An 18,496-nucleotide genomic window follows, 5' to 3' on the forward strand; every position below is an offset into this window, starting at 1 on the left:
ACAACAGTGAGGGGCCCGTGTACCGCAAAAAAAAAAAAAAAAAAAAAAAAAAAGATAAATGCTGCCTCATTCCACTGATATGAGGTACCTAGATGCATCAAAATCATAGAGACCAAAAGTAGAAGAGCACTTGCCAAGGGCTGAGGGGATAAGGGAAGGGGAGCTCCTATTTAATGGGTACAGAGTTTTAATTTTGCAAGATGAAAAGAGTTAGGGTGATGGAGCGTGGTGATGGTTGCACGGCAATGTGAATGGACTTAATTCACTTAACTGTACACTTAAAAATGGTTAAGATGGTAAATAGTATATGTATTTTACCACAATAGAAAAAATGGGGGGGAAAAGAAATGAAGTCTTGATACATGCTACAATACGGGTGAACCTTGAAAACATCATATTAAGTGAAAAAAATCAGACACAACAGGATAAACATACGTATGACTCCACATATATGAGGTACCTAGATTAGGCAGACTCATAGAGTCAGAAAATAGAATGAAGAAGAGGAATGGTGAGTTATTGTTTAATGGACACAGAATTTGTTTGGGTTGATGACAAAGTTCTGGAAACGGATAGTGGTAATGGTTGCACAACATTGTGAAAACACTGAATGTCACTGAAGTGTACACTTAAAATTGTTTAAAAACAAAACAAAACAAACAGAAAACATAAGCCATGGGCTTCCCTGGTGGCGCAGTGGTTAAGAATCCACCTGCCAATGCAGGGGACACGGGTTCGAGCCCTGGTCTGGGAAGATCCCACATGCTGCAGAGCAACGATGCCTGTGCGCCACAACTACTGAGCCTGTACTCTAGAGCCCGTGAGCCACAACTGCTGAAGCCTGCGTGCCTAGAGCCTGTGCTCCGCAACAAGAGAAGCCACCACAATGAGAAGCCTGCACACTACAACGCGCAGCAACGAAGACCCAACGTAGCCAAAATTAAATTAATTTATTAAAAAAAAAAAAAGCCATGATAGAGCTCAGATCTCCTTAGTAAGGCATCAAAGTTTGGCCTCCAGTTGTCCACAATGGAAATGGGGCTGCCAGGGGTCTGGACTTTTACTTCTCTTTGCCACTATCAAACTTCAGGCAAGTCACAGAACTTTTCTGAGACTCCCTTTCCCCATTCACTAAATGAATGAGTTGAGCTTGCACTAGGAAACCACTGCCATGTTCCAGCTCTTCATACAGTATCCTCCCCTGGCCCATATCCCTCCGTGGACACCTTCTTCTGTTATTTCCACAAAACTCCTGTCTTTTGCAAAAATGTCCCAGCCTTTCACATTTCTGAGTCTCATGTCCCCTAGGACATGGAACACGATAGCAGTTAAAAGCATGGCAGATAGAGTCAGCTATCTCCTTTCTACCTAGTACTGCACACAGGAGCTGTGTGACCTTGGACAGTGTGCTAACCAAAGCCTAGCTTTCCCACTTGTAAAATGGGTGACAGTAGCTCCTACTGCACAGGACTGTTGTGAGGACTGGATAAGACGAGGCAGGTAAAGTGCTTGGTGCAATGCAGGCCCCTGATAAATGCCACCACTTACTCTCACTCTGTGATTCTTTCCATATATTGCTCCCTGAGGTCCTAACCAACCCTTGAGATCTTACTCATGTGTCACTTCTTCCAGGAAGCATTCCTTGATTACCCCAAGGCTATTCAAACCTTTCCTTGACACTTGGTGCCTCTCTTTAAATGTATTTCTGTGTACCAATTTGCTTTCCATCTTGCACAGTTTCCTGAAGAAGAGGTATGTCTCATTCACTTTTGAATCCTGTTCTGTATTGTTTCTCAAACTTTCCTGATGATAAGAATCATCTGGGGTGCTAGTTAAACATATGGATTCCTTGATCCTGCCCCAAACTCAGGGAAGATATAAGACAGACACATGTTGACCTGTCATTCCATATAGCATGTCTTCCTATTTACTCAGAAAACCAAAAACAAAGCACAGAGTGCATTAGTTATCTATTTCTGCATTCCAAATTACCCCAAAACTTCAGAGCTGAAAGCAACAAACATGTATTACCTCACTGAGTTTCTGAGGGTCAGGAATCTGAGAGTGGCATAGCTGGGTGGCTCCAGGTTCAAGGTCTGTCGTGAGATTGATGTCAAATTGTCATCCAGGGCTGTACTCTCATCTGAAGTCTCAGCTGGGGTGGGGTGGGGATCCACCTCCAAGTTCACTCACAAGGTTGTTGTCTAGTTTTCACTGGCTGTTGCTGGAGACTTCAGTTCCTTCTCATCATGTGGGGTTCTCTCTAGGCTGCCCGAGTGACCTCACTACGTGGCAGCTGACCTCCCCTCTTCTGCAATTTGCTATTTTTCACACACTCACGCACACCCTGCCAGAGTGTGGGAGGGGACCACACAAGTGTGCGAATACCAAGAGGTGGATCATTGGGGACTGATTTGGAGGCCATTTTGGAGGCTGGGTACAATGCAAAACTTAGAATTTTCCTATTTCCCCTTCAAAAACCCGGCAATGAATGGTTCTTGAAGCTAACAATAACGCTAGCCTCAATGAAGACATTTTTGACCTTCAGAGTAGTGAGGTACTGGGTGACTTGTGGAGTTGGAGTCATGAGGGCATAATTGGAAGAATTTATTGGCCAGGACCCCCATGGGGGAAATGGAAATATTAGAAGCAGATATAGTCTGGCAGGTTCTATGCACTGCAGCTCTTGGTGGGGACTCCTTTGAAGGGCTTAGTCCCTACATGTCAGTTTCTGCCAAAGGCTTCAGGGGAGCCTCCTCCATCTGTGAAGCAGACATCTATCTGGGGCCCAATTTTAATAATTCATCTCTGTGACAGAGTTAAACCTAGGCTTATGGCAAAATCTGTAAATAAAAATTTTTTTAAAAAAAATAAGGAAAGAAGAAGGAAAGGAAATGAGTTTAAAATAATCTGGAACTCCAATGATGTAATTTCTTTTTTCAAATGTGTAGCCCCAAAGACACAAATGACCTGGAAATTTTTTCTGTGGTTAGAGTCTCCTGCTGCAAGGGGCACATTCCTTGCTTCATCCCACCTACAAAGCAAGTCACAGTATCGGAGAGAATTTCATCTCAGGGAGCCGTCACCCAACAAAACCAAAAGAAAGAACTCATTTGGAAAGCACTTTTTTTAGTGCTTTTAGGTATCCCTCACCCCTAAATAATGTTCTTGAGCTACCTTGGATTTTTTCCCTTTCTTATTCCACTGGCAGGAATCATCCCAAAGGTGCTTTGAAATTTCATTTCTTCATCACATCATTCTATGATTATGTCCTTTGGTTTAGACATGAAAGTTTAACATCTTGGGGCTTTTTTCAGCCATGCAACTCCTGTGTTGCTCTAGTAAATACCACTTAGAAACCCAGCTCAAGGAGAGCCTTAGAGGTCCTTCAGTGAGCACTCTTATAGCGAGAAAAGAGCAAACAGATGCTCAAGAGGAAAGGCCTTTAGCCCAAAGGAACAGAGCAGCATGACTTCAGAGCTCAGACTGGAATCCAAGTCTCCTGAAATTTAGCTCAGCCCCGCCTCTCTGCTCAGCCACACCCACAGTGCACATTGCTACCTGTTTTCAATTTACCCTTCTTTCCATGATCCTTGGCTCCAGGGTTCAGCCACAATTCCTCCTGTCTGACAAATTTTACTAAATCAGCTTATTTTCTGCTTTCATCAGATTTGTTCCCTGGGCACACTCTCTCATCCAGTGCCATGAAAAAAATCAAGAATTCCTGGAAGACACCCAGAGCTGGCTCAGAACTCATCCTGCCTCCTTTTTCAATGACCTCCCCTGTACTCGAGCCAGCAATGCTTGATCGGCTTCCCAAAGCCCACTCAGCAGGTTGTTTGGACTGCTCTCTGCCATTCCTCTCCAGCTCCCCAAATCCCTCTGGAGGAGATGTGAAAGGAGATTCAGCGAGGCACAGAGACATGCTGTCATTCCTGATGGAAACCCAAACATGCCAAAGATGTCAAACCTCTTGTTAATTTCATTGGTTTGATGCCATCCTTGACAACTTCTTAATGGTCGACAATACTATTCATATATTTATCTGGAGAAATAAACAGGTCATGGCTTATAAGAATGTTTTTTTTTTTTGAAAAAGAAGAGAAGAGGATATTTTACCTATGAATATCAAAATATCATGAAGGCTCAAGAAGACAGCAGGTAATGAGTTTGAGCAGAAAGTGTGCTCACTGTTAAGATCTGGATACATCCCGGCATGAAGTCTAACTGTGGAATCATCAATCTGGAATATTTTACATGGCACTGTAATGCAGCTGACACATGGTGTCTGCCTCAGATTCCAATCTTCCTAGCTAAGTCCCAGGTGAAAGGGCTACAGGCAGCAGGACTCTGGGAGACAAGACAAAACAGGGAGGGCTGTTTGGGGGCTCCTGGTACAGAGTAGCTAAGAAAGTCCTTTTCTCCTCGTTTAAGAAACATTGCCTGGGGCTTCCCTGGTGGCACAGTGGTTGAGAGTCCGCCTGCTAATGCAGGCCACACGGGTTCGTGCCCCGGTCCAGGAAGATCCCACATGCCGTGGAGCGGCTGGGCCCGTGAGCCATGGCCGCTGAGCCTGCGCATCCGGAGCCTGTGCTCCGCAACGGGAGAGGCCACACAGTGAGAGGCCCGCGTACCGCAGAAAAGTAAAAAAAGAAAGAAACATTGCCTGGTTCTAATGCAATGAGGACCACATGGAATGCCACAGTGCCCTGGCACCTTGCAGCTCAGCTTCTGAAGATGAGATGGGTCCTTCCACTGACTTAATGCACTCTCAGAGGGAGTAGCACAGTCAGGCCCCCAAAAGTCTTTATGGAGGATGTGTTGGGACGTTGAGAAGAAGGTACAAGGATTGTTCAAGAACTGGAATGATAACCACCGCTGCCTCATGCCCCACCCCAGAGACTCCTAGAGATAAGGGGCTGGAATGTTCTGATTATGGAGGTGGTGGCAGAAGTGAGTTATATCTTTATGTGGGCCCACTGTACCCAAAGGCTAGGGAATCCTGGTGAGACTGGAGTTACAGAGGAATTCATTACAAAGGAAGGAGCCCACATCACCTCTATCACCAAGTATAACACTTAGAGATAGAGTTGGTGAATCATAGCCATTGTCTTACTAAGTACTTTGTACTCACATTGTCTACTAGTATTCTTTGATTCAGATAGTTCATTCTTATAGTTTCTTTTAAGGAAAAAAATAAATATTCATAACACTATAAAATAATAAAATGTAAGAAAAACCCCAAAGTCATCAAAACTGGGTTATCAGTTTCCTAGGGCTGCCATGACAGAGTACCACAGACTAGGTGGCTTAAAGCAACAGGTAGTTCTTCTCTCGTGGTTCTGGAAGTTAAGTCTGAAATCAAGGTGTTGGCAGGGCCATGGTCCCTCTGAGTCTCTAAGTAGAGTCCTTCCTTGCCTCTTCCTAGCTTCTGGTGGTGGCTGTCAATCCTTGGTGCTCCTTTGCTTACAGCAGCATCACTCCCATCTCCGCCTCCATGGTCACATAGCCTTCTTCTCTGTGTGTCTCTGTCTTTATATGGCATTTTCCTCTTATACAGACACTAGTCATATTGGATTAGGACTCACCCTGATGACTTCATCTTAACTTGATTATATCTGCAAAGACCCTATTTCCAAATAAGGTTACATTCGCAGGTACTGGAAGTTAGGATTTCAACATATCTTTGGGGAGGACACAATTTAACCCATAGCAAGTATACTGTGATACCTTTATGTGTGATGGAATACAATGTAGCTATCAAAAATAGGACTATGAAATCAATCTATGCTGTTAGAAGTCAGGACAGAAGGACAATGGTTACCCTTGGGGAAGAGAGATCACAGGCAAGAACCATTTGGAGGGTTTTGGGGGTGTTAGTAATATTCTTCTTCTTGATCTAGTAGCTGGTTACATGGATGTGTTCAGTTGGTAAAAATTCATCCAGCTGTACACTTATGAAATGTACACGTTTCTGAATGTACAATATATTTCAATGAAAAGTTAATTAGGACGTAGTGCTGTAAAAGTATATTGACTGACATGGAAAGATAGTCATGATACATTACTGAATGGAAAAACATCAGGTTACAAAACCATATTGCAATATGATTCCATCTGGAGGGGAAATGTACGCATCATCTAGAAAAGAAAATGTCTGGAAGGGCAGAGGAAATTGCTAACACTCAACTCAGAGTGGAAAGAAAATACAAGTGTTTTCCCCCTCATTTCCACAATTTGTATTTTCTGACTTTTTTATTGCAGCTATATTATTTGTATAATCCTTTAAATTTCATAAATGAGAAAAGGGTGAATTGATTACAACAAATAGGAAATTCACCTATTAGGGGAAATCATTAATTTAGATCTTTATTTTACACTATATTCCAAAATGCCATAAGGAAGGATTAAAGAGCTGAATTCAAAGAATTAAAAACTGAATGAAAACACTGATAAAAATTTATGAGATTCATGAGATCTCAGAGTGGTAAAGCCTTTACTAAGCAAAAAACAAAGAGGTAATAGATGAACCCCGAAGGCAATGGATAGATTTTTCTACATTAAAACATTTGAAAGTCAGAAAAACCATAAACAAAACTGAAAGATAAATGTCAAACTAGGAAAAATATTTATGGCAAATATTGCAAACAAAAGGTCAAGATCCTTCGTATATGAAGTACTGTTACTTTGTAATAAGGAAAAAGCTGGTACCTCGAAAGAATAATGAGCAAAATATACAAATAGGCAATTCACAGAAAGAAATGCAAATAACAATAAAATGTATTTTAAAGTGCTTACTCTCACCAGTAATCAAAGAAATTTCATCTAAATACAATGGCATAAAATTTTGCCTATCAAATTAGCCAAGATCACAAAATGCAAAAATGGAAATTGGATCAGTAGCTTAATTCAAGAATTCAAATCAACACTCTCACTTCGGGAATGTCTTAAGCTTTCTCTGATTCTTCAGCCTTTATGCATTCTGCCCAGAGTTGCTTTGTAATAAATGTGAGTTGATTCAGTTGATTTCACACAACCATATTTCCCCCTTCTGATTTTGACCTGCCTGACATTTGCTTGAGTTTCAGCCAGGAGAACAGCCACAGGCACACAGCCAAGAAGATGATGTCATTCTACAGAAAGTCAAATGTCAGAGTTCTGAGCTCCTTGTATGTGTAGAGAAAGGCACAGGAGAAGGTTGAACTCAAATTACATGTATAAATGTGTAATTAATCTTTTGCATGGTTTATTGAATAAGTTACAAAACTGTCTTAACATTCAGACCATTTTCAAGTTGTGTGTGTGTGTGGTGTGTGTGTGTGTAGACGGTTGTGCAGGGGCGTGGTGGGAGGTGGAAGACAAGTGATATGCACGGCAAACCCCTGGAAGCACTTTTATCACTGCCAAAAGCCAGACTATAGTGATATAGCTCATCTAATGAAACTGCTCTCAATGTTAATTGACCAAAAGGCGGGGGAGGGCTGAATGGAGTGAATATTGAGACAAAGGACCAGGACTTCCTGTAACTTAGGTAAAGTAGAGCAGAAGCCATCACTTGGAAGGAAGGGTCTGAGAAGAGTTCAAGCTGCCCAGACAGAAATGTCACTTTGTATGGCAGCACTTCACCTCCTCATCAGCTTTTTACCTGTTGATGATGTCACCTCATCCATGTTCAGGTGTCTCCAGACTCTACGCTCACCTGCACCCGCTCGCGCTCTCTCTCTCCCCACATCAAATACTATTCTCAGGAATAAAGAATACGTGTGTATGTGTGTGTGTGTGTGTGTGTGTGTGTGTGTGTGTGTAGTGTTTAATTAGGCATAGTATGTGAAGTATATATTTTCCATGTTTTTAAGTTTTGTCTGTGATCACAAAAGTAACATGTATTGTTGTTAAAAAAAACCTCAAACCATACTAAGTATAGAAAATGAAAATTCTCACACTTACCTTTATCCCTAATCCCATTATTAGCAGTTTGGTGTGGGTATTTTCCTAAAAACAGAGTATCTTAAAACAACCTTATATAAAATTTATTAATGTGATACTAGCATATGTCAATGTATACTTTAAATATACAAAGAGACAATCGACTATAAAGTCACAAATGTTCAAAATACCCACCTCAGGGGCTTCCCTGGTGGCGCAGTGCTTGAGAGTCTGCCTGCCGATGCAGGGGACACGGGTTCATGCCCCGGTCCGGGAAGATCCCACATGCCGCAGAGCGGCTGGGCCCGTGAGCCATGGCCGCTGAGCCTGCGCGTCCGGAGCCTGTGCAAAAAAAAAAAATCTCCACCTGAGGACCAGAGCCTGTTACTGGTGTAACAGTCTACTGGTGGATACGGTTCTTTAGAAGACTCTCTGTGTATGTATTAAAGACACCAGGCAGAATAGTCTGTGCTTTGGTAGAATTCCAAGCTCAGACTATTTTCCGTGGGGAGATTGTCTCCTGGAACCCATGAGGAGAAGACAATAATGCAGCTACTCTGCATCTGAGTGATGCTCAGGCAGGAAATAGGTGAGCCTTGCCCTGCAAGAGGATGGAACTCCTTGGAGTAGGTGGCAGGAGGTGCGGAGAGGCCGTATGGAAGGCCCAGTGGTAGAAGCGAACTGCCCTGGTCTTAGAGAGACAAGATGGTTGTGCGGCCAGACCCTGCTTCTACTTTTCTGATTGACAATGGGGACAGCTGGGAGCAAAGGCTTGGCAGTGTGTTGCAGCCCCAGGTCCTAGGCAGCAGGCCTCAGTGCCACCTCTAGCCAGGAAAGCAACTAGAACTGGCCCTAAGCACCCAATAGAGGGGAGAGATGCATTCTGGTATCGGAGGCAACAGCGGGGAAGAGAGGCTTCTGGTTACAGTCTCTCAGTTTTGTGGTTTAAGCCGTGACAGTCACAGAACTCAGCTACACACCCTGGTGGAACCAGGTCAGGTAACAGTGTGAAGTCCTCCAGCCTCAAGGGGGCACACCTGAGTTCTGACCCCATTAGCTGGACAAGAGTACACAGAACTGGGCTATGGATACCAAAGAGTATCCAAAGCTCCCTGACTCCCTGCACTATCCTCCTACATCAAGGGCTTCCTTGTAACTTGTCCCTAATTCGCCAGGCTGCTGGACGAGTCTGTCCAGGGTGTATCCTACACAAACTACCCAGACAAGAAGGCATGCAGAGGCCGAAGCCCTGCCCACACACCTCATGCCAAGCTGATGGCCTTCCTGTGGCCTGAGTCTACCCAGAGGAAGGGGTGCCTTTAGACGAATGAAACGCTAGCAGTGGCCCAGAGTCTGTCTACTGGTCAACAATCAACACTTGGTCCTCAAAAGTCTTCACTTTATCAATTCAGCATGCCAGTTGATCGTTTGCATCCAACTTTGTATTCCTCCATTCTACATTCTGTTGGGTAAAGAGGCTCCAGGACTAGGCTGGAAGGCCAACATGCTGGGCTCAAATTTCTACCCTGCTCTTGTCTGTGTGCTGGTGTACAGCTTGCCTACCTTCTCTGGGATTCGGCTTTGCCATAATCTCTAAGAACCTCTAAGATCCCTTCAAGCTCTAAAATTACATGATTCCTTTGGGCATCAAGTTTGAGAGATGCCCACACTGTCAAATTTGCTCCAACTAGTCAAATGATCTCCTCAGGCTTTGAGATCACGGCCCCCACCCCTGAGTGGCTGCTGGGAGAAGCTGGAAAGCTTCTTGACCTTTGTTAAGCTGACCACACTCTCACTGAAGCCAGCCACCTTCACTTCCACACCCTTCAGACCCTGGTGCATGTCCCTAAGATGTCCTGTGGTTGCCATGAGATCCCATCCCACTCCATCTCCCAAAACTTCCAGTGGTAGCACTTAAGCTTCTTTTGTAGCTGGAAGAAGATTTGAGTAGATTTCTGGTTCTTCAAAGACCTGCTTGATGTGGGTGGCCTGCTGCTTGTCTGCACTGCTGGCAAGTTTCAACTAGTCATCAGCGTTGTCCTCTGGGATGTTTGTACAACCTCGATCTGTTATGTAAACTTCAGGGTCTTCTGGTGCAGGTGAGCGATAGCAGCCTTTGTGCACTGAGCATCTCATATTCCATCCATGGAATCCATTGGATGCTGCCATCAATGCGAGTGGAAGTCTGGGCAAGGCTACTTACTTCCAACTACTCCATTTATTCTTGGTTGAAATGCAGCAGCAACACAAGCTATTTCCGTCACAGTTAAGCTGCTAGAAGCATCAGTCATAGCTAGAGACTTGGGCTGGCCTGACTATAACAACTGCCATCTTCTGGCCAGATCTCCTATTCCTATTGATTTGGTGACTTCCCCTTGCGGTCTCTGGCTTGCCCCACCTACTATGAAAATTCATCTCTTCCTTTATCTTGGATGGCAGTTGGATCTGCTGTAGGACTCATTCAGAGCTGTGGGGTGGGTGGAGACACCATCAATCTTAGCACATGCGTTCTTGCTTTCCAGATCCATTTCAGGCTCGGGTCTACCTGAATTCGCCACACATCGTGTGGAGACACAGATGACCTCCTGTGCTGGTGTTGAAAGAGATGCTTCAAGCCTAGGCCAGTCACATTATTGTTCTCCAAAGCATTATGGGTCATTTTAACAATGTGTGTTCTGATTCTGTCTGCTTTCTGGCCTCTGCATCTGCAAAGTAGTAAATGTGGCATTTTTACTTTGACAATTTCTTGATGCTATTTTTCCTTTCTCTCTCTTCCTTCACTAAGGAAGGTTTGCAGCTAAGTCACCCTTCCCTGACCTGGGACACTGTACCAATGGTCCAGCCCCTCCACCCTGCCTCCCAAAACATACCTTTTGGTTCTTTACAACACATTGTATCTTTGATGCTGACTGTCACCATGAAAGCTTTCACCTGACTCAATGAAACGACAAGTACTCTTTTGCTAATGACTTAGCTGCGTGATTGGGTGACTAGACTATACTTGGAGGCAGTAGCAGGAAATGACAAGCTACGCTAATTGCAAAATTCTTTGGATCTGTTTTTGATTCCGTGCAAGGGATGTGGTAAAGTAGCGGAAACTGAACTAAATATAGGTCCAGCTCTGGTTCTGCCACTAACAAGCTGTGTGGCCTTGAAAATGCTACTTTACCTTTCAGGTCTCAATTTCCTCACTTATTCAAAAATATCATTTGAGTATTCTTATGTGCCAGGTGCTGTGTTTATCACAGGTAAAGAGAACATGGTCCAGATCCCTTTGTTGGTGGGTAACACAAAGAAAGAAAGAAAGAAAAGTAAGAAAGATAAGAAAAGGAAGGAATGAAGAAAGAGAGGAAAAGATGGAAGAGAGGATGGGGTGCAGGGTGGAGAGATAAATTAGGAGTTTGGGACTAACATATACACACTACTATATATAAAATAGATAAACATCAAGGACCTACTGTATATCACAAGATATCCTGTACTATATATCTTGTGATAACCTATAATGGTAAAGAATATATATTGTATATATTATTGTTGTGTACCTGAAACTAACACAACATTGTAAATTAACTAAACTTCAGGTTTTTTTAAAGGTCAAAAAAGGGAGCAAGTAAATAATCACAAATTATAATATAAAACTGAGTATTTTTCAGTTTTTTCTTTATCCATAGAACTATTTACTCAAAGAAAATCTACCAAGGCAGCCCATGAGCTGACCTGGTTGATCTCCACCTCTCTCACACATGGCACTCAGCCCTTGCTCAGCCCATGCCTGCCTTCTCATTCCTTCTGGATCAGGCTGAACTCTCTCCCACCTCAGGGTCTTGGCATTTGCTGCTCCTCTGCTTATAACACTGCCCCTACATTCTCAGATGGCCTGATCCTTCGTTTCCTTCATATCTTTGCCTAAATATCATGTCTGAGAAAAGACATCTCTGTTAAAACTATCTAAAATAATTCTGTGTCTTCCAGTGCCCTTCCTACCTTACCCTGCCTTGTTTTGCTTTTCTTTGTTTTTCTGGGGTTTTTTTACATTTAATTCTAGAAATTATATACTCATTCTTTGTCTCACAAATGTAAATTTCATGACAAGGAGTTTGTCTTATTAATTTCTAAGTTCTTAGCTACTAGTGCAAGGCCTGGGGCAGAGTAGGAGCTCAATTAATATTTGTTAAAAGAACATGGGGAGAAAAAATTAATGTGGAGTTGGTTTTGTTGAAACATTAGGGAAGACACTAAGTCCTACACCATCGTTTCCCTCCCGATATAGCCCGTGAGGACACTTTCAGGTCTAACACTGTAGGATTTCATGAATCCATTCATCAGGAAAGAGGTCTCATGTGTTAAACTTTATTCATTATTCTTTTTTTTTAATTCCAAAATTTGTACTTTGTTCTAAGAATTATGCTAATAGTACAAATAGCATTATCTATTCTGTCTTGCAGTTCATGGTCTACCTATGAAAACAGATTAATCACAATTATGACAGATGAGCTGGGAAGACAGAGTAGCTTCATGCAGGACACCTCAAATTCCTCATCTATAAAAGGCATATTTACTTCTTGACTTCAAATTCTGTTATAAGAATGAAATGAGAAAATGGATATGAAATTGCTTGAAATACTGCATAACATCTTCAAATGTCCAGTATTGGTATGGTTAGGACTTCAGCAAAATGGTAGAGTAAGGAACTCCAAAAAGTATGTCCCTCCATGAAAGCAATGAAAAAAATGTCAAAAACTGTAAGAATCAGTTTTGACAGGAATCTGGAAATTAACCAAAGGCTTGCAATAACACAGGGAGCACTTACTCAAGAAAAACAGCTAAATCTATGTTAGAATGGTTAGCTTAGTGGTGTTTTAACTTACCCTAGTCCAACCACCCACTCCCCAGCTCAGTAACAGCCTTGAAAATAATGGTCCACATTCTCAATACCAGAGAGAACAGAACAAACCCCATTCACAAAGAATTGTCATTATTTGACCTACTAGTGACTCTTTGGAAGACTGCTTGAAAGGCTATCTTCATCTCACTTGACTCAAAACTCAACTAGTACTAAAGCCACTACCCAGGAACATTTGTCAAAAACAATTACTAGGAAATATTTTAGCCACAGCTGCCTGAGGCAATGGATAACAGCTGGGCAAACAACAGACTAACCTGGAAGCTTGAAAAGAAAGAGTAAGGAATGAAGAACTTTGAAGAGCTCCTAAATATTTCCTGGAGTATAGAAGGCTATTTACATGCCCAGAGCTGTGTACCTGCTCGAGAAAGACCCAAGAAGCCCTACACTCTCATTACTGGCAGACCTTGAGACTCTGCATAAGGATAACATGAAGCTTAGGACAGAGCTGTAAACTTCCAGACTAGATGCTAAATGTATGCCTCAACACTCACAGAGAGACTGTTGGCAAAAGCTCTAAGAATTTTTGGTTCCAGGTGTTTAAGGAAATCTCTGTCCAAATCATTAGGTAACCAATAAATGAACGGACCAGAAACATCAGTAGCCATACATGGCAAAGAATACAAACTTTACAGAATTAGTTCAGGAAAGCCACTAAAAAACAAAGACCAAAAGTACAACAAGCAGCAACAACAACAAATCCTAGGGAGGGAGGAGAATCTGATTTCCAGAGTTGCCCACATAATATTCAAAAAGTGCAGTTTTCAACAAAATATTACAAAGGATATGAAGAAACAATACACAGTGAAATATAAAAGCAATCAATAGAAACTATACCTGAGGAAGTCCAGATGTTGGACTTAACTAGACAAAGATTTTAAATCAGCTGTTTAAAAATATGTTCAAAGGAAACCATAGAGAAAGAACTAAAGAAACTAAGAGAGGGTCTCATCAAATAGAGAATAGTCCAGATTTGAAAAGTACAATAACTGAAATGAAAAATTCAATAGAGTAGCTCAGCAGCAGATTCAAACAGGCATGAAAAGAATCATCAGACTTGAAGAAAGTTGATTGAAGTTATCCAGTTTGAGAAAAAAAGAGGAAAAAAAATGAACAGAGCCTAAGAGACCTGTGAAACACCATTAAGTATATCAACATATGTACAAATGGGACTCCCAGAGGACAGGAGTGAGAGAAAGGGAATGGAAGAACATTTAAAGAAATAATGGTAAAAATCTTCCTGAATTTGATTTTTCAAAATTAAAAAAAAATTAATCTACACATTCAAGAAGCTCAAGAAACTCCAAGTGGAATCAATTCAAAGAGATTCACAGAGTTGCATTACAATCAAACAGTTGAAAGTCAAAGAGACAATCTTGAAAACCGCAACAGAGAAGTGACCCATGTACAAGGAATAATCAATAATATTAACAGCTGATTTACCACCAGAAAATATGTAGGGATATCACATCCAAAGTGCTGAAAGAAAAAAATGAACAAACATTAATACAACATATCCAGACTTATGGGATGCAGTAAAAGTACTGTAGAGAGGGAAATTTATAGCTATAAATACCTACTTCAAAAGTAATAAAATCAATATCCTAATTTTTCAAGTTAAGAGACTTGGAAAAAAAGAGCAAACTAACTCACAGCAACAAAAAGGAAAATATATTATAATAGAAATACACAAAATAGAGAATAGAAAAATACAGAGAATCAATGAAATGAAAAGTTGGTTATTTCAAAAGATCAGCAAAATTGAGAAAATTTTAGCTACACTAACCAAGAAAAAAAAGAGAGAAAAGTACTAAAATCATGAATGAAATGACTAAAATTAGTAAAAGCAGGAATGTAAAGTACTAAAAACCACAATTACCAAAACTGACACAAGAAGAAATAGAAAATCTGAATAGACCTAAAAGAAGTATAGAGATTGATTTAGTCATCAATAAGTTACAACAATGAAAAGCCCAGAACCAGATGGCTTCACCTGTGAATTCTATCAGATGTTTAAAGAAGAATGAACACAAATGCTTCTCAAACTCTTATAAAAAACAGAAGAGTAGTGAAAACTTCCTAACTCATTCTATAAGAACAGTATTACTCTGATATAAAAACCAAAGGTATCTTAAGAAAGGAAAATCATAGATCAATATCCCTTATGAATATAGACATGAAAATCCTCAACAAAATACAAGCAAACCAAATCCAGCAACATATAAAAAGGATTATACACCATGACCCAGTGGAATTTATCCCTGGAATACTGACTCAGTATATGAAAATCAACAAATAAAATAGACCATACTAATAGAATAAAAGGCAAAAACCACATGATAATCTCAACTGATACAGAAAAAAATCTGACAAAATCCAATGCTCTTTCAACATAAAAATGTTCAACAAACTAGGAATAGAGGCAACTTCCTCCACCTTATAAAGGACATCTATGAAAAACTAACATCACACTTAATGGTAAAAGACTAACGCTTTCACTGTAAGATAAGGAACAAGACAGAGATGTCTATTCTCACACTTCTGTTCAACATTGTACCAGAAGTTTTAGCCAGGGCAATTAGTAAAGAAAAAAAAAAAGAAAGAAAAAAAATTCCAAAATAAAATTAAGAAAACAACTGTATTTACAATAGCATCAAAAAGATAAAGTCCTTAGGAGTAAATTTAATCAAGATAGTGAAATACTTACACGTTGAAAACTACAAAACATTGTTGAAAGAAATTAAAGAACACCTAAATAAGTGGAAAGATGTCCCATGTTAATAGATTGGAAGACAATATTATTAAGATGGCAATACTCCCCAAAGGTCTACAGATTCAATGCAATCCCTATCAAATTCCAAATGCCTTATTTTAGTAATGCACCATTATTGTAGCAAAGGCTAACTCAGACAACATATACCCAAGAGAAATGAAAATATATGTTCATTCATTAACTTGTACACAAATGTTCATAGCAGCATTATTCACTGTAACCAAAAACATACAAATTTTCATTAACTGATGAAAGTATAACAAACGATGTGGTATATCCTTACAATGGAATATTATTCCGCCATAAAAGGAAATGAAATAATTTCTCTTGATGAAAGAGAAGTACATGCTGCAACATGGGACATCTTAAAAACATTATGTTGAGTGAAAGAAGCCAGACACAAAAGACCACATATTCCATTTTTATGAACTATCCAAAGGAGCATCCACAGGGACAGAAAGACGAATGGTAGTGGGAAATGGGGAGTGACTGCTTAATGGTTACAAGAGTTTCTTTTGAGATGCTGAAAATGTTTTAGAACTTATTACAATGGGTGGTTGCACAACTGCTGTGCAACATTGTATTGTTGCTGCCCCCAGCACTATACCCACCATCTTCATAGGTCTTTAGACTCCTGTTGCTCCTGTGAAAAAGAAGGGTTTCCATCTTTAGCTATATTTTAATTCCTATTCTAGTAACTGCCTCAGAGAAGATAGGATATGACTGTACTAAGGTCCTCTGGCTATGGGCCAAATTCCATTCAATTCAGTTCAAGCGTTTAAAGTACCTCTCTCCCCAGATAAAGCAGAAATTAACAAAATGTTAAACCATTGGTTATTCTATTTTCTGTAGCCTTACTGCTAGGAAAATGAACATTTAGGTTCTATCACACATGCCAAGTCCTGAACTGAGCCCAGGGTAAGGGTCTGTCACAGGGCGTGGCCAGTAGACCAGCATTTTCATGGGACACAAAGGCCTGCTCTGTGGAACCTTTGCAAGAAGGACTGAGACCCAGTTCGAAAGTCAGTAATTTGAGTAATCAGCAGGCAAAAGCTTCAGCAAAAGTAGTTAGTAGATCTTTTTTTTTTATCCCTACAGTCTTTTATTCATTCAGTTTCATACTCCCTGCCCACTAGACTTTTCAGATTAAAAAATAAAAATAAATCAAAACAAACCAAAAAACAACAGCATTCACAGTCAATGCTTTAGCTATGCACAGTGTCTTCGCCTGAGATGCATTTCTGCAAATGGAGGAGACTAACTCCCAAGGGGAGAATCCAGGCTTTTCTACAGCATTCTTCTCTTCCCTCATGACCTGGTCACCCTTTGGGGCCAGATGCCATGCTTTCCCAAGGAAGGGAGCAAGTGTTCATTGAGCACCTATTATGTGCCAACACTGTATATACACTATTCACTTAATCCTCACAACAACTCTATGAGGTAGGTCCTATCATTAGTTCCTTTTCACACTGAAAAAGAAAAAAAAAAAAAAAAGAGGCCAATGCCCTAAAGTCACACAGGCAGTAAATGGCAGATCCAGAGTTCAACCTCATGTTTCCAGAACTTGAAATTTATGTCCTTTCCATTCTTGTGAGGCAAATGAAGTACTGATTTAGAGAAGAAGAGCACTGAACATGGCCTCCCAATTCTCAGGTTTTGGGGCGGGGGGGATTAAGAGGCTTCCTGAAGTTTCATTCTGTTACCTTATTAAACATGATTTTTAATATCTGTTGTGTATCAGAATCACTAGAGGAGCATTTTCACTATACACATGCTTGGAATTCACACACTGGAAGACCTGGTTAGCAAGAGAATAAAATGTGTTTAGATTTTCTTGCAATTTTTAGAAACGATACCAAATAAAAATAGTAAGAGAATGAATGAAGCTCAAAGGAAATGTATCAAATAAAAAAGATAGATTTTAATTAATTGGGGCTAATTATTAAGTTATTAAGTCTTTAAGTTATTGGCTCTTAAAGACATTAGAAAATTGCAGTAGGATGGCATTCTGGTTTTCTTGTTTGTAATCCTTGAATCAGACAAGGTTGTCTGGGTCTCCATCAACAGCTATATTCAAAGAGCTGTTCTTTTTCCTGTCCTCAATTCAATTCAGTCATTTTTTTTTGAATGCCTGTTCTTTGAAAGGCTACTTTTTTACAAGTCACATCAGGAAGAAAAGGTTAAATTCAACCATAAATTTAACAAGCATTTATTGACTGCTTGATGTATGCAAAGCTCCATGCCAGGCAATGCAGGTCTTGAAAGAAAGGAGAAAAGGGGAGACAGAGGTCGGGAGGGCATTTCAGGAAAATCGAACAAAGTGATGGTTTAGAGAACTTCTGCAGATTTTAATTAATACAAATATGTCTATATATATATATCTTATAAAACAAACAAACACACTTCTTCTAGGCCTTAGGGACTGTGCAGTAGACTGTATTATTTGTTAGTAATTATTTGTTCATACTTGTCTAGGTAGAGTACTTTGCTGACTCCACTAGCTACTAGCCCCACCCCTCCTCAGCTGACTTTGGGCTTGGTCTTAGGACTTGCTTTGGCCAATGGCATGTGAGTGGACATACTCAGTATATCCACTTGCGTGTTTTGCCTCAACCTTCTGAACTCGTACTGTCCACCTGCAAACAACAGTGGCTGCTCCTTCAGTCTTGTCCCCAAAACGAGAAGACAGAGAGACCTGGATCTTTCCCACATGCTATCAAGTCTAGCACACCCCAGCAGCATCGAGCAGCTCCACAACCACAGACCCACAAGTGAAAAATAAGTGTTTGGAATTTAAGCTACTAAGCTTCGAGGTACTTAGTAATGCACCATTATTGCTGCAAAGGCTGACCAATACATCCTGTAATGGTTTACAAAGACGAGCAGCATGA

The 18,496-nt window shown here is 40.7% G+C and overlaps 1 protein-coding gene and 1 pseudogene across 2 annotated transcripts in view; both read right to left on the minus strand.

Annotated features, from left to right (window-relative positions):
• The window catches only part of PROKR1 (prokineticin receptor 1), a 29,906-nt gene extending 15,472 nt beyond the window's left edge, over window positions 1-14,434 (minus strand). Inside the window, exon 1 of one of the 2 annotated variants that reach the window (XM_004277016.3) lies at window positions 8,122-14,434. The gene's annotated coding sequence lies outside the window, so the exon portion shown is untranslated. Of the gene's footprint in view, window positions 1-2,031; window positions 5,935-8,121 lie in introns of those variants that run through there. The other variant, XM_049696419.1, reaches the window with a different exon arrangement.
• On the minus strand, window positions 925-10,845 carry LOC101279234 (transmembrane and coiled-coil domains protein 1-like; annotated as a pseudogene).
• Window positions 14,435-18,496: the final 4,062 nt, after the last annotated feature.

This window comes from Orcinus orca, chromosome 13, assembly GCF_937001465.1.
Source record: "Orcinus orca chromosome 13, mOrcOrc1.1, whole genome shotgun sequence".
In the NCBI taxonomy this organism is placed as follows: Eukaryota; Metazoa; Chordata; class Mammalia; order Artiodactyla; family Delphinidae; genus Orcinus; species Orcinus orca.